This window comes from Protopterus annectens, chromosome 14.part0 (assembly GCF_019279795.1).
Source record: "Protopterus annectens isolate FY-2018-M chromosome 14.part0, PAN1.0, whole genome shotgun sequence".
Lineage (NCBI taxonomy): Eukaryota > Metazoa > Chordata > Ceratodontiformes > Protopteridae > Protopterus > Protopterus annectens.
Window position 1 is genome coordinate 56,418,825 of NC_056748.1, and position 13,642 is coordinate 56,432,466.

Genomic DNA, 13,642 nt, shown 5'->3' on the forward strand with positions numbered 1-13,642 from the left:
TACTACCATCAAAGAAGGAGGTAACTTTCAATGAATGAGACACAACAAGGTGACCTGCGCCCTTAGAAGGATCCAGAACAACTTGTCAGGTACTGATTTATTGGCAACAAATAAACTTCAATGTTCGGTGAGGAAGGCCTGGTGAACTATACAGGCATCTTTATAGCACTAAAAAAGGGTATTTGAAAGTGTAGATCACTTAATTCTAACCTTTAACCTTCACATGTCTATTCAAAAGTAAATTGACTCACTTGAGGAGTCCCACAGAGTTCCCACCCTTTATCACTATTTATCAGTGATATCACCGCCTTCATACCCCCGTCAGCAATAACCCAGTTGACAAATGTTATAATATTTTACACACTGTTGTATCCCAGCCATTTCATATACTAAGAAACAGCTATAAGTACATTTTTAACACAGCTATAAGCACATTTTAACACAGCTATAATTACATTTTTAACACAGGTATAAGCACATTTTTAACACAGGTATAAGTACACTTTTAACACAGGTATAAGTACATTTTAACACAGGTATAAGTACATTTTTTAACACAGGTATAAGTACATTTTTAACACAGGTATAAGCACATTTTTAACACAGGTATAAGTACATTTTTAACACAGCTATAAGTACATTTTTAACACGGGTATAAGCACATTTTTAACACAGGTATAGGTACATTTTAACACAGCTATAAGTACATTTTTAACACGGGTATAAGCACATTTTTAACACAGGTATAGGTACATTTTAACACAGGTATAAGTACATTTTTAACACAGGTAGAAGTACATTTTTAACACAGGTATAAGCACATTTTTAACTCAGCTATAAGTACATTTTTAACATGGGTATAAGCACATTTTTAACACAGGTATCAGTACATTTTACCACAGGTATAAGTACATTTTAACACAGGTATAAGTACATTTTTTAACACAGGTATAAGTACATTTTAACACAGGTATAAGCACATTTTTAACCCAGTTATAAGTACATTTTTAACATGGGTATAAGCACATTTTTAACACAGGTATCAGTACATTTTACCACAGGTATAAGTACATTTTAACACAGGTATAAGTACATTTTTAACACAGGTATAAGTACATTTTAACACAGGTATAAGCACATTTTTAACACAGGTATAAGTAAATTTTAACACATGTATAAGTACATTTTAACACAGGTATAAGTACATTTTTAACACAGGTATAAGTACATTTTTTAACACAGTATATTTTAACCTGCTAACCATGATGCTCTTCAATACAATCACAATTAAATGACATTAATCCACTCTCCACCTCAGGCTTTAAAAAAATAACATTTAAATCCCTTTGGGGTCTTTTTGGTCACCTGTCTCAAATGTAAGTCCAACATGCAGTATATTACAAAGTTGCTAAAAAACTCAAAGTGCAATTCTATGACCCAAATCACCTAATCCCTCAATCATGCAGAGTACTCGCCATAAATGTTTATTTATTTATTATTTATTTATTTATATTACAATTGTTTGCCAGGAAAGTTCAGCTGGACAAGTTGGCCTTTTTCAGTGGAGGCCTGGGAAGATATGCTCCACAGAAATATGACAGAAATACTTGCAATGGTGGTACAAACTTTTTTTTATACAAAAGGACAAGTTGTTAGATTAGCTATAGAGATAAAAATCACATGTAAGGTTTTGTATAATTTCAGTATTGCATTTTTTAGCAATAATACAGAGTTTAATGTAACAACAATCAGAAGGATAAGTATTTAGAATAGATATAGCGGTAGAAATCACATATAACTTTATATTTACAGTAACATAACAACAGTCTTAGTCCTTAAACATACAGTGTAAAATGTAGCAGCAAACCTAGTCCTTGATTTGAAGGAACACATCTGAGATAAGAATTCAGTGGAGGTAAGTGTTTTGTAGTAATCTTTACCAGATCAAGGCTGATTAGCTAAAAGGTAGAGTGTTATTAGCCTGGGCTGCTACAAGAGCATAACCAAGTTACAGTTAAATGTGCTTTAAGTGTCTCTGAATTTTATTACCAAGATAGTTTTTATGTTTACCGGGAAATAATTCCATTGTTTAGTTATGCAGTGAGAGTAAAAGAGCTTCTCCAGCAGTGTTGTCAGTTTTAGTTATCTTTAGCAGTGACTTATTGTTAGAACGAAGGACTCGGTTGGCAGAGTATGGTTGCAGGATGTTAAGGAGGGCAGGAATTTTGTCCGGTTGGTAGACTAATTGGTGAGTATGGACAGTTGGTTATAGACCAGGAGGATGGGCAGGTCTAGCCAAATGAGTTTTTTAGTGCTAGGCAATAATTAGATCTGTAAGTAGAGTCAGTCACAAACCTTGCAATTTTATTGTAGCAAACTTCGAGTTTGTTTAGATCAGATTTCTTGATGTTGGTGAATATTGGTGAGGCCTATAGAAGTGTGGAGACTAGGTGAGTTCTAATGATGGTGGCTTTTGTGTTATTTGTGAGGAATTTTTTCTGTCTATATAGTGATCTGAGTTTTTTATGAACTTTTTTATTGAGTGGGCAATATGTATGTCGAATTTCATGTTACAGTCAACAATAACTCCAAGAAGCTTGGCATGGGTCACGGGAGAAATGATTGTGTTGTTTGTTGATGATATATTAAAGGATTTGGGAGGGGCATTGGTTTTAGTGAGTTGGAAAAGCGTGAGCTTTGTCTTACTGGGGTTAATAATGTGTTGGGCATTAGCTAGCCATGATTCTAGCTCTAAGAATGCTTGTTGGGTTGCATGTTGTAGTTGTTGGCGTGGGGAAGCAGTGCATATTAGGGTGGAATCGTCTGTGTACTGGACCAGGGAAGCATGTGTAGTAGCAGTGTGTAGGTTGTTAGTGAATAGGGTGAAGAGGAGGGACCCCAGGATGGAATCCTGTGGCATGCTTTGAGTGACAGGTAGAAGAGGAGAGAGATTTTGCTGCCATTTAACTGCTTGCTGTCATCCTGCTAAGTAGTCCTGGCACCAGGTTATAGCTGTGTGGCTAAGATTGAGATTGGATAGAACTGAAATAAGTTTGTTATGTGAAACAGTACCAAAACCCTTGGATAGATCAAGAAATATGGATGATATTATTTTACCTTCATTTCTGTGATAATTTACTGTGTTAGTAAGGGCCATTAAAGCAGTGGTAGTGCTATGTTTTGGCCGAAAACCGTGCTGAATATTGAAAAGAATATTGTTAATCAGGTGATAATTAAGTAATTGAGATTGAATGCATCTTTCTAAGATTTTTGATAGGGGGATAGGATTGCAATAGTGCGGTAGTTGGATAGTTCTGTAGAGCTCCCACCTTTATGCAATGGGATAACATGTGATAATTTCCAAATGGGTGGAACCTTTTGTTCAAAGATGGATTGATTAATGAGGATGGATGTAGGGTAGGAGATAGCTTCAGCAGAAATTTTAAGATATTCAACTGGTAACTAATCTGATTCTAGTGATGTTAGTTTTAGTTTTTTTAGGTATTTTTTACAGTATCAATGGGGACATGCTGGAAGGAAAAGTTGTTGCTGTCCTGATTTGTTTTAGGCAGGGAGAATTTGATGTAGAACAGTTGTTATTAGTAAGTGCCACTATGGTTTCTGTGAAATATTTATTGAATTGTATTTCTATACTGTCTTTAGTGTTGTTGGTTAATGGGGAAGGTATACTGTCTTTTCCTGGTTGTACATTTTTTTATTGTAGTCCAGAATTTTTGAGGATTTTTGGTGTTTGATTTGGCTAGTACTGTAATGATTTATTTTGTCCTGTCTGAATTGTCTTTTAGCTTTGTTACGCAGTTCAAGATAAATATGTTTATTGGTTGTGTTGATGTTTTGTTGGTTTTCCACTTTCCCATGCTTTGTCCATTGTTTTTAGTTTGGGATCTTGTTTCTTTGGTTAACCAGTAAGCCTGGTTAAATTTTACTCTAATTGTCCTAGGCAGGACAAGGTTGTCTAGGGTTCCTCTCAGAAGAATGAAGACGCATTCTGTCGAATGCGTCTTTGTCGATCTGTAAATGTCTAAAACATGACGAAGCAGCTTTTAAGCGAATTCTTTCCCTGGGAAAGAAGTCGCTTGGCCACTTCCATCAATTTGCCATTTTCGCCACTGTAGTGTGATCTCGGAGTTGGTATGTTTAAGTAGGGGGGTGTGGTGGGCAAAGCCCCCCACTTAAAATAGCGTTGTTTTTTTTGGGGAACAGCTAATTTTTTCCCTGGGAAAAAAATCACTGTTCTAGCTGTTCGCTCTTTTTTGTTTCCATTCTTTTGTGGTCGATATAACAGTGTTTGATCTTTTGACCCAGTTGTCTAGTATCCTAAGGAATGGGAAACTGAAGAATTCTATGGCTTTGTGTAGTGGCAGTGACTTGACAGGTGACCAGTTACAGTATTTTACGTTGGATATGAAGTCAGAAGGGGAGAAATTTCTTTTGTTATGGATCTGTTTATATTTATGGATTTTGGTTGGACTTGATGTGATGTCTGAGTAAATAGGTTGGATAGTGGTCACTGAGCATGTCTGTGAGACACCCAGAGAGTAGTGAATGTATGGGTCTGTTAGTTAGTGTCCAATCCAAAATGGACTGTCTCTAAGAAGTTTTGTCAACTCTGGTAGGGGATTTAATTAGCTGAGTAAAACCGTGAAGATTTATGTGGTTGGTTGGCTTAAGAGAATCACATGTATTCCAGTCAATACTGAAATCACCCATTAAGATGGTTTCTTGTGGGAAGGTGCTAATTGTCCACTGGAGTATGTGTTATACTGTGGCAAGATTGTTACCTTGGGAAATGTAGATGCCAATTAAGTGTAGGTGTTTTCTATTATTAATAATTAGTTTTATAAACATTATTTCAGAACTGTGGAAGTCAGGGTTGGATTAATTAGTGAGCAATAGACTGAGATTGGTTTGAACAGAATAGCTATAGCGCCTCCTTTTTTGTTTGGCCAGTCTAACCTAAGGATGTTATAGCCTGGAGGTGTTATTTCATTATTATTGATGTGTGGCTTTAACCACGTCTCAGAGTTCTCATCCTTACACTTGAATAAGCCTTTTTTATCAGTTTTTAAACTGTAATCAGAGCATCAAGGTACTTCAGACAGAATCTGTTGATTTATTAATCTTACACCTTGATCCAAAAGTCCATGTACAATGCTTCTGAAGGCTAGCTGGCTTCCTCTTCCTACCTAAGTGTCCCTGCTCCTCTCTTGTTTCACTTTCTAACATCTACAACAATTAACTTCCCAGCACTTAAAAAAAAAGTAAAACTTAGATTATCCCAGTTCTGTTAAATTATAGTAGAAAAATGTTTGCTAAAAATGTACCCACCAACTGAAGCAATCTTTATTCCAATATCTGTAAAGAAACATCACACCCACAATTTAGGAACATATTTCTTACAAACCTGAAAGACAGCTAGTCATGTGGATGCTGCACTGAAGAAAATTAGTTAAAATATTCTAGAATTTTCCTAAGTCACTGCTCAGCTTTCTTAATTTAGGCACACTTAATGCAATTTTACCTGTTGAAATGAGATTAATCTCCAGATTTCCCTCCTTGTGTACAAGTACTTAATATTTTGAACATATTATACCGGTGCATACTTTTTTCTGTCTTACTCTTTTTACACTTTCTCCTAACATTGCTCTTGTACAATTGTACATTATGCGTTTTGTTATTCTCTGTATTGTTTGCTGTAATACTTAGCAAACATTTCATTCATTGTATCAGTGTTTTATAACATTAATTAAAGAATTATTGTAAAATGCTTTCATGAGGTAATATAACATTCAAATTATTGCAACATTGACACTGTGGTCGGGTGGTACATCAAAAGTGTCCCTGGACCAGTCCACCAACCTGGTAAAAGAAAAAAAGCATCATTAGAGCATTCACAAGTACCTCTTCAGGCTCACAGGATTACCTTTTCCCACATTCATGGTTCTAACAGCTTTTGTGTGTAGTTCCATTTAACACCCATAGTTCATTATGGTGTCATGACATTTTCGGAGGTTGACAGCCTTGGCTAAGTGACTTACCAACTAATAATATGAGGCATAAGAAAGGATAAAATGTAAGTAACATAGTGCCGCTAAGATTGTTAATCTAGGAAGCTCAGCACTCAAAAGATTTTACATTTTTGCATGAGGTAAATTCCGATGACATTATTAATAGTAAAGACAACTTCAACATTTTCAGTTACACTAGTTTAGCTGTTGAGGATGAGCACTTAAATTATTTTCAAAAGGCATGAAGTATATACCCAAGAAGAAATTTCATGCAGTGGATTGTCTTACCGAGATTAAATTATATCTTAGGAAAATCAATTTAGCTATTCATTTTAACAACAAACCGATACTGACAGATAAGGAAGGGTTTAAGAAAAAAGTACTTACATACCCCCCACCCACCCTAATGTAGCTATCTATGAGAAAGTAGTGGCTAAGGAAATATATAGCTTACAGAATGAGGTAAGATATAAGAAAATGGAAAGCAATATATCCAAAGAGGAAATGCATTTATTACAACGGCTCAAGAAAGATAAAAATATTAGAATAATGAAGCCGGATAAGGGAAGGGGCAGTTATATATGACCTACATGAATGCAATAACAAAATGTATCAGATTCTTCTTGAATCAGGGAATTATATTTCAGTGTCTAAAAATGAAATAAACATTGGATATAGACATATTGATATGTTTTTAGAAGAGTTTTTACTAGATGGACGCATAACAAGTGATACTTATAAGTTTTTGTGTGTTGAGCACCCCATTTTGGCAACAATAGTAGGTGTACCCAAAGTGCACAAAAATATAACAGATCCACCATTTTGTCCCATCATTTCAGGAAGCCACTCTAAAACATTTCCATTAGGTATTGCTATTGACAAATGGCTTAAGCATGTTTATGATAAGATTCCACATTTAATTAAGGACTCCTGGGTGTTCCTTGGCAATTTAACTTCTGATATTTGGAAAAAGGGAATTATATTCATCACAGTAGATGTGATAGACTTATTTTCATGTATCCCCAAGCAAGAAGGACTGGAGAGTTTTTGCAATAGTATTAGACAATATTCAAACCTGAAATGGGACTAGATAAATTTAATTATGGAATTAATGTCGATTGTACTTGAGTATAACTATATTTATTTTGAAGGAGAACATTATAAACAAACTAGAGGAGTGGCAATGGGGGCTGCTTGCACCACTATTTTTGCCAGCCTAGTTATGTAAGATTGGGAAACTGAAAAAAATCTTTAAGTGTGAATATTACAAGTACATTAGACATTATTCAAGATTCTTGGACGATATTTTTATTTTACGGGATGGTCCTGAACATACTATTTGATTGTTTATTGATTATTTGAACAGTACGAGTAACTATTTAAAATTCACATATAGTTATAGTACTGAGGGTATTGCGTATTTAGACACTTACATTTCCAACACAAGCAATGGATTTAAATCCCAAATTTATAGGAAGGACACCTTCTCTAACAATTATTTAGAGTATTCTAGCAACCATCCTTACAAAACGAAAAAGAGTATATTCAAAGGACAATGTATACGTGCAGCAAGGATGACATCCACATTTAGTGAAATGATAGATGAGATAGAATTCATAAAAGAACTATTTAGGTCTAGAGGATACCCTGAAGAATTATTGAATGAGACAAAAAAGTATGCAATTAATGAATGGGGGAAAAATATACATCAGTATTAGGTAAACAACAACTAAATAGGCCTACAGTTGGTAAAGGAGATGTTAAATATAATAAAGCCTGTATATTGGAATACACGCCTCAGGCAAAACAAATAAAAGATATACCAAGTAAACACTGGAACATTCTTACTAAGGACAATGAAATAAAAAATATAGTAGGAGAGACCCCTCTATTTGTTTACAAAATGGGAACTAATGTTAAGTGGTTTCTTGAGAGGAGACTCTCAATAAGGGAAACAGATCAGCATAGAAAGGGAACTAATAGATGTGGAAGATGTGGACAATGTTATGCCATATTTGAAAAAGAAGACATCACTTTGGAAAACATAAATAAGACCAAGATAGTATTCCATTATGGTAATTGCAATACCAGGAATATCATATATATGGGTAAATGTTTGACCTGTCCAAGCTTCTATATAGGAAAGACAGAAAGAATGTTCAAAAAAAGAATATATGATCATGTATATGCTATTAGAAAAAATGACAGCACTAATGCACTTTCTAGATATGTAGCTGCACATGGGGGTAGTCACGAATTCCGATTTGCCATATTGGAACTAAGCATGGGATCTAGAGGTGTCAATTATAAAGCCATCTTAGGAGAAAGAGAAGTGAAATGGCAAATTATAATCGATACCTCAACTACACCAGGCTTAAATGACTACATAACCATAAAGCCCATGTTACAAAGGTACATATAGGGAATGTTGAACAAGAGCTATAGATCATTCAAAAAAATTTGATATAATAACATAATAAGTTCACTTTGGTGAAAGAAACATATTAGTATGAAACTGAGAGATTACTCAATTATTAATACACCCAATTTTAACACACTTAATCATTTACTAATTGTAATGAGATATTATATTATTTTTTGAAACAGATTATTGTAAAAAAAAATATTTTTATGTTCATCACATGTTATATACTGTAAACATCAGTTGATAGGAAGCTATTAGCAGTGCAAGGGTTCACAAATGTATTATAATTAGGTTTTTGTCTTTTGCAATGTGTTTTTAAATGGAGAATGTATAGTATGATGTTTTTATATGTTTTTATTAGAATTAATTATTATTATAAGAATAAGAGTTAATGTTATAGAAATATTCATTTATTTAGTCCACATATGTAGATCAGTTTGGAGCTATAGAAAGATATATAGATATATATATAAAATGTTTTTATGCAGTATGTCTCTTTAAAGTTTGAAATTTGCATTTGGTGCCAGAAAACATATAAAGGAGCCAACTGTTTGATTAATTAATTCATTCTGAAGAAGTCCACATTGCAGTGGATGAAAGCGCTTAATCTGTAATGTATTTAGAATTTTAGAGTATATGTTATATTTTTATTAAATTGGTGGTATCATTGCTTGTTGGCTTATGCTCTCTCCTTTGGTATCCTATCAATAGCGTTATTCAGTTGAATTATTCGGAAGCTCAGCAGTAGAGATAGCAATCCTTGTGTCTCATCTGCTATTCATACTTTCATATTCACATTCATATCTAAATAACTGATTGAGCTGCATATTATTGAAGGACATGTTGCCAAATGCCATGGTGGGAGACAGAATTGTCACTCTACATGTATTATAGTACACAGTACGAGATATATTGTTAGTTATTTGTTCTTGATTATCAATACATGGAATAATTCCATACACACATTAATATTTCCAAAGCAAAGTAACTTACAAACTATTACATGACATCAGGGGAAAACTTAGATACTGATGCTGGAAATTGTCATTGATTTTAACACTGGAAATTGCAGAGCTTAGGAAACATTCAATGTTATTTACACTATTAATGATACAAATAAACTTAATTTTCAGATTTCTGCAAATATCTCATAGGTTCATAGGTGTATTCTGGTCTAATGACTACTAGGGCCTTTATAAGCCTAGCTGTGCAATCCAAATATGACCCACAAGTTTTATGTTTCAGATATTTATATTGGTTATGACATGATTTGCTAGCTGTCTCTGTCCATCAGAGACATAGGCACCAGACTAGGCGTGAATTTCCAATTTCCCATCCAATGGTCCAATTTACACTTAGATAGGATTAGGGAGGGACTTTGTTTCATATGGATGAGGAGCCTTTTCTAGTGAATAGGAATTCTCTGAGATAAGCATCTGTCTCTCCAACATGTCCTATTTATGTCGCAAACAAAATTTACATCTTTGGATCTAGTAGTTCTCATGTTGTTTGTTTTGCAAGTGTGCAGAAGATTCATCAGAGTGGTGTCCAAGTACGCTTTGTAAGCCAGCATAGATCATCTCTCAGTATTCTGTAAGAGAGTGAGTATAGAGATAGGGCTTTGAGACACTCTGCATAGGACATTGTGTTTATGCTCTACATTCTTTTTGAAATGAACCTTTGTGGACATTCTAGTTGCTGCATGTGTCTGGTCAGGTACATACTAAGGGAGCCAATATACTCTATGGCGGGTCTGGTGAGGGCCGAGTATAGTGGTATGATGATTTCCTTCTACCTAGATGCCATGCCCTAGCTTACAATTTTAACAGTTCAGAAGGATTTTCTTACTACCCTGGGCACATGTTTGTCAAAGGCTAGGTTACTATGTACCTGAATTGCCAGATCCCCAATTAGTGGGTCAACTCTTAGGGGTGTTTTATTGATGATGTAGTTTCCTGGTGTGGCTGACTTCCCAAAAGGTAGACCTTCATGTATGGTATTTGCATCTTGGGGGGATTCTATGTCTGCTCCCAGTTTGCAATCATCTGTGAACTTAGTCAGCTACAGATCTGTGATATTGGCTTTGACTTCTGAGAAGTGGATGTCAAAGAGGAGAAGGCCCATTCCAGAGCCCTGAAAGATTCCACTGGTGACATGCCTGTTTGTGGAGGTGATCTAAGTGATCCTAACCTCCTGGGTCCTATCTGTGAGCCAGCTGGCTATCCAATGTCTTATATACTGGTTTATGCCTATTTTCATAAGTTTGTTAACAATACCCACGTGGGGTATTGTCTCAAATGCCTTAGCCAACTCAAAGTAGGCAGTATGGACCATTGTACCCTTAGTCATTGCTTTGGTGACTTTTCCAAAGAAGTCTACCAGGTTCACTGCACTGAATTTATACCAGCACTGAAAAAAACTGAAAACTTACTACCAAGCTCTCTGGCCAATTTAACAACCACACTTTCAGCCGTTTTGTTTGTTTCCCAACTCATAGAGATCAGGCAAGCACCTCCTGCTACAAGAAGAAGAATCCCAGTCCTCCTTATGTAACAACACAGCAAAAAAAATCCCACAAGTGAAATCCAACTTCAAATAATTTGAACAACTAGCTAGAAATCCCTTACAAAAGGTAATGTCAAGGCAAACACACTAACAGCATCAACAATAACAGGAAAAATACTTCTTTAGTAAAAATATCAGTGAAACACACAAATAAAGCAAGGAAACATTAACAATTACTTAAAAAAGTTTTGCAAGTGCGATTTATCAATTCAAAATACATTTCTTTGCCTGAATGGTGCTAGATTCAAGTAAGACACTTCTGGAACACAGGCTATGACATCAAGCGTAGGTGAGCTCCGTGGAAATGAGCACAGAGTTGTGCAAACATGCCAAATTAATACCAGCACTGAAAAACAGAAAACTGACTGCTGAGACTCAGTAAATAAACATTCACAAAGGAATGCCTTGTTGTAATGTGAAGGGTCATTTCTGGCTGAAATAAAGCTCTCTGATATTGATGTCTAGTTTGTACAAATATGAAAAATTGTTTCTGAAACCTTAGAGAAAAATCGAATTCTGTGTCTGTGATCATTGTAATATATTACAGTATTAATGTGAAGACTGGGAATACACTGACTTTAGACACAGTAATGAAAATATTTTAATGATAACATTGCTGTTTGCACCTTTTTAATAGCATTTACTGTTCACATGCCATCCACCAGCTTTGTCCCCATGGTCTGGTGCACAGCAGTTGTGATGTCACTCCACACGGGTGGCCCCACCATGGACCACAGGAATTACAAACCCATCATCCTGGTAAGCCTCATCTGTAAGGTCATAGAATAGGTGATCCCCAACATTTTGTCTTTGTTAAGAGAAGGTCCTGTTTAATGACTCTAGTGATTTTTTTTTTTTGTGAGGGTAGCATAAGACGTGGTCAGTGGTCACGTTGTTTATGCAGCATACATAGACTTCACCAAGGCATTCAAAATGATATCATATGCCAACATTATCAGTAAGCTAAATGTGTCAAATCAATCCCTATGTAGCTGGATAGATAGCTAATTGGATGAGGGACAGAACCTACACTGTGGCAGCGGCAGACAATTCCTCAGCGAGCAAGGAATTAACCAGTGGAGCACCACATGGATCCATGCTGGGACCTTTGGTATTCAGAATATACTTCTCTGCTCTTCAAATCAAAAATGGGGAACTCTGATTAATGAAGTTTGCAGATGATCACATGTTATACTTAAGTCTTTTTCTGTTATGCAGAAGCTGTAAAGTGAACTTAGTATATAGCTGGTGCTCTGAAAATGGGCTAAAACTAAATGTTAAAAAAGAAAGACCCAGTCTTATTCTATCTCTTAATCTTTGCAAAACCAGAGCCTCTATAAACACCCATACTAGAGACTTAAACCACCACCAAAACATGACTAGTTGGAGGTATAGAAACCTAAGACAGCATATTCCCAGCCTATGGAATAAATTGTTACTATAGGTCAAATAAATTACTAATTTGGTGGCTGTCGAAAAAAGCAATTACTAGAAAATGGAAATCAAAGTCTAAACCAACTGTATTCGAAGTACTGAATATAGTAACAGACATAAAACAACTGGAAATGGGATCTTTATAAAAGGGTAGGAGCAAATTTCAAAGATAAAAATGGGAATTGTGGGAACAATACATGCAGTGGAGGAACGAGGTTTAAAAGAAGGCAGGATTTGAATGAGTTGTGTAATGTTTGACTGATAATGACTGGAGAAATTATAAGTGATGTATAATGTTTGCAACTACAATTATGTCAATATGGTTTGTTTTTATTTATATAAATGTATGATTGCATACATCATAGTTGATAATTTAATAAAGATGTTTCTTGCTTTAAAAAAATGACTTCTTTAGCTACTTTTAAGGCTAGTCTTGACTAGCTGCGCAGGCAGAAATTTATACCAGGTTTAACAAGTAAGGCCCTGCTCAATCTGAGAGGTACGTATTATTATGTGCTTGATTGTTTATTTATTTATTTGGTATTGCTTAGTGAGAAAGTCTGTCTGGGAACTAAAATGTCCATTTTCAGTGGACGTCCAGGGAGAAAATCTCCAGTACAAGGACAGACTTACATTTTTGACAATTCAAAATAGAAACAGTCAGCAAACATTATTTACAAAGCATATTAGATTAAGGGGATACATGTTTTAAAGCTACTGTGAGTAAAATCAAAACTACTATAGTAATGCACTTGTATTGTATCCATAGTGGACAGAGGTAGGATTGCATACATCAACCTGCAGGTGTTGTACAATTACAGAGTTTATTAGTTAAATGATTACAGTGCAGAACAGTGGTTGATAATGCTGGGAAGAACTTTTAAGCTTGTCTACTTAAAATTGTAGGCAGCCAGACATTTCACAGTCACCATGATCGCTTATGTAGTATTATTCATATATCCTATGCAATACTAAACAAACCCTCCACTTAGCTTATAGTATAGAAAACACCCCACTCCAAAATGAAGGTGCTGTGAGATCCCATAGAACATAGGTTGTTAACTCCCTTTCCTTTGATCACTGTGTTGCAACAGTCGTCAGAAAATCCTTCTATCTGGCACAGCTGACCACAAAATGTATTACCTTTATATCCAAAGACATCCTTGTCCGTCTATATTCTGTACTGATT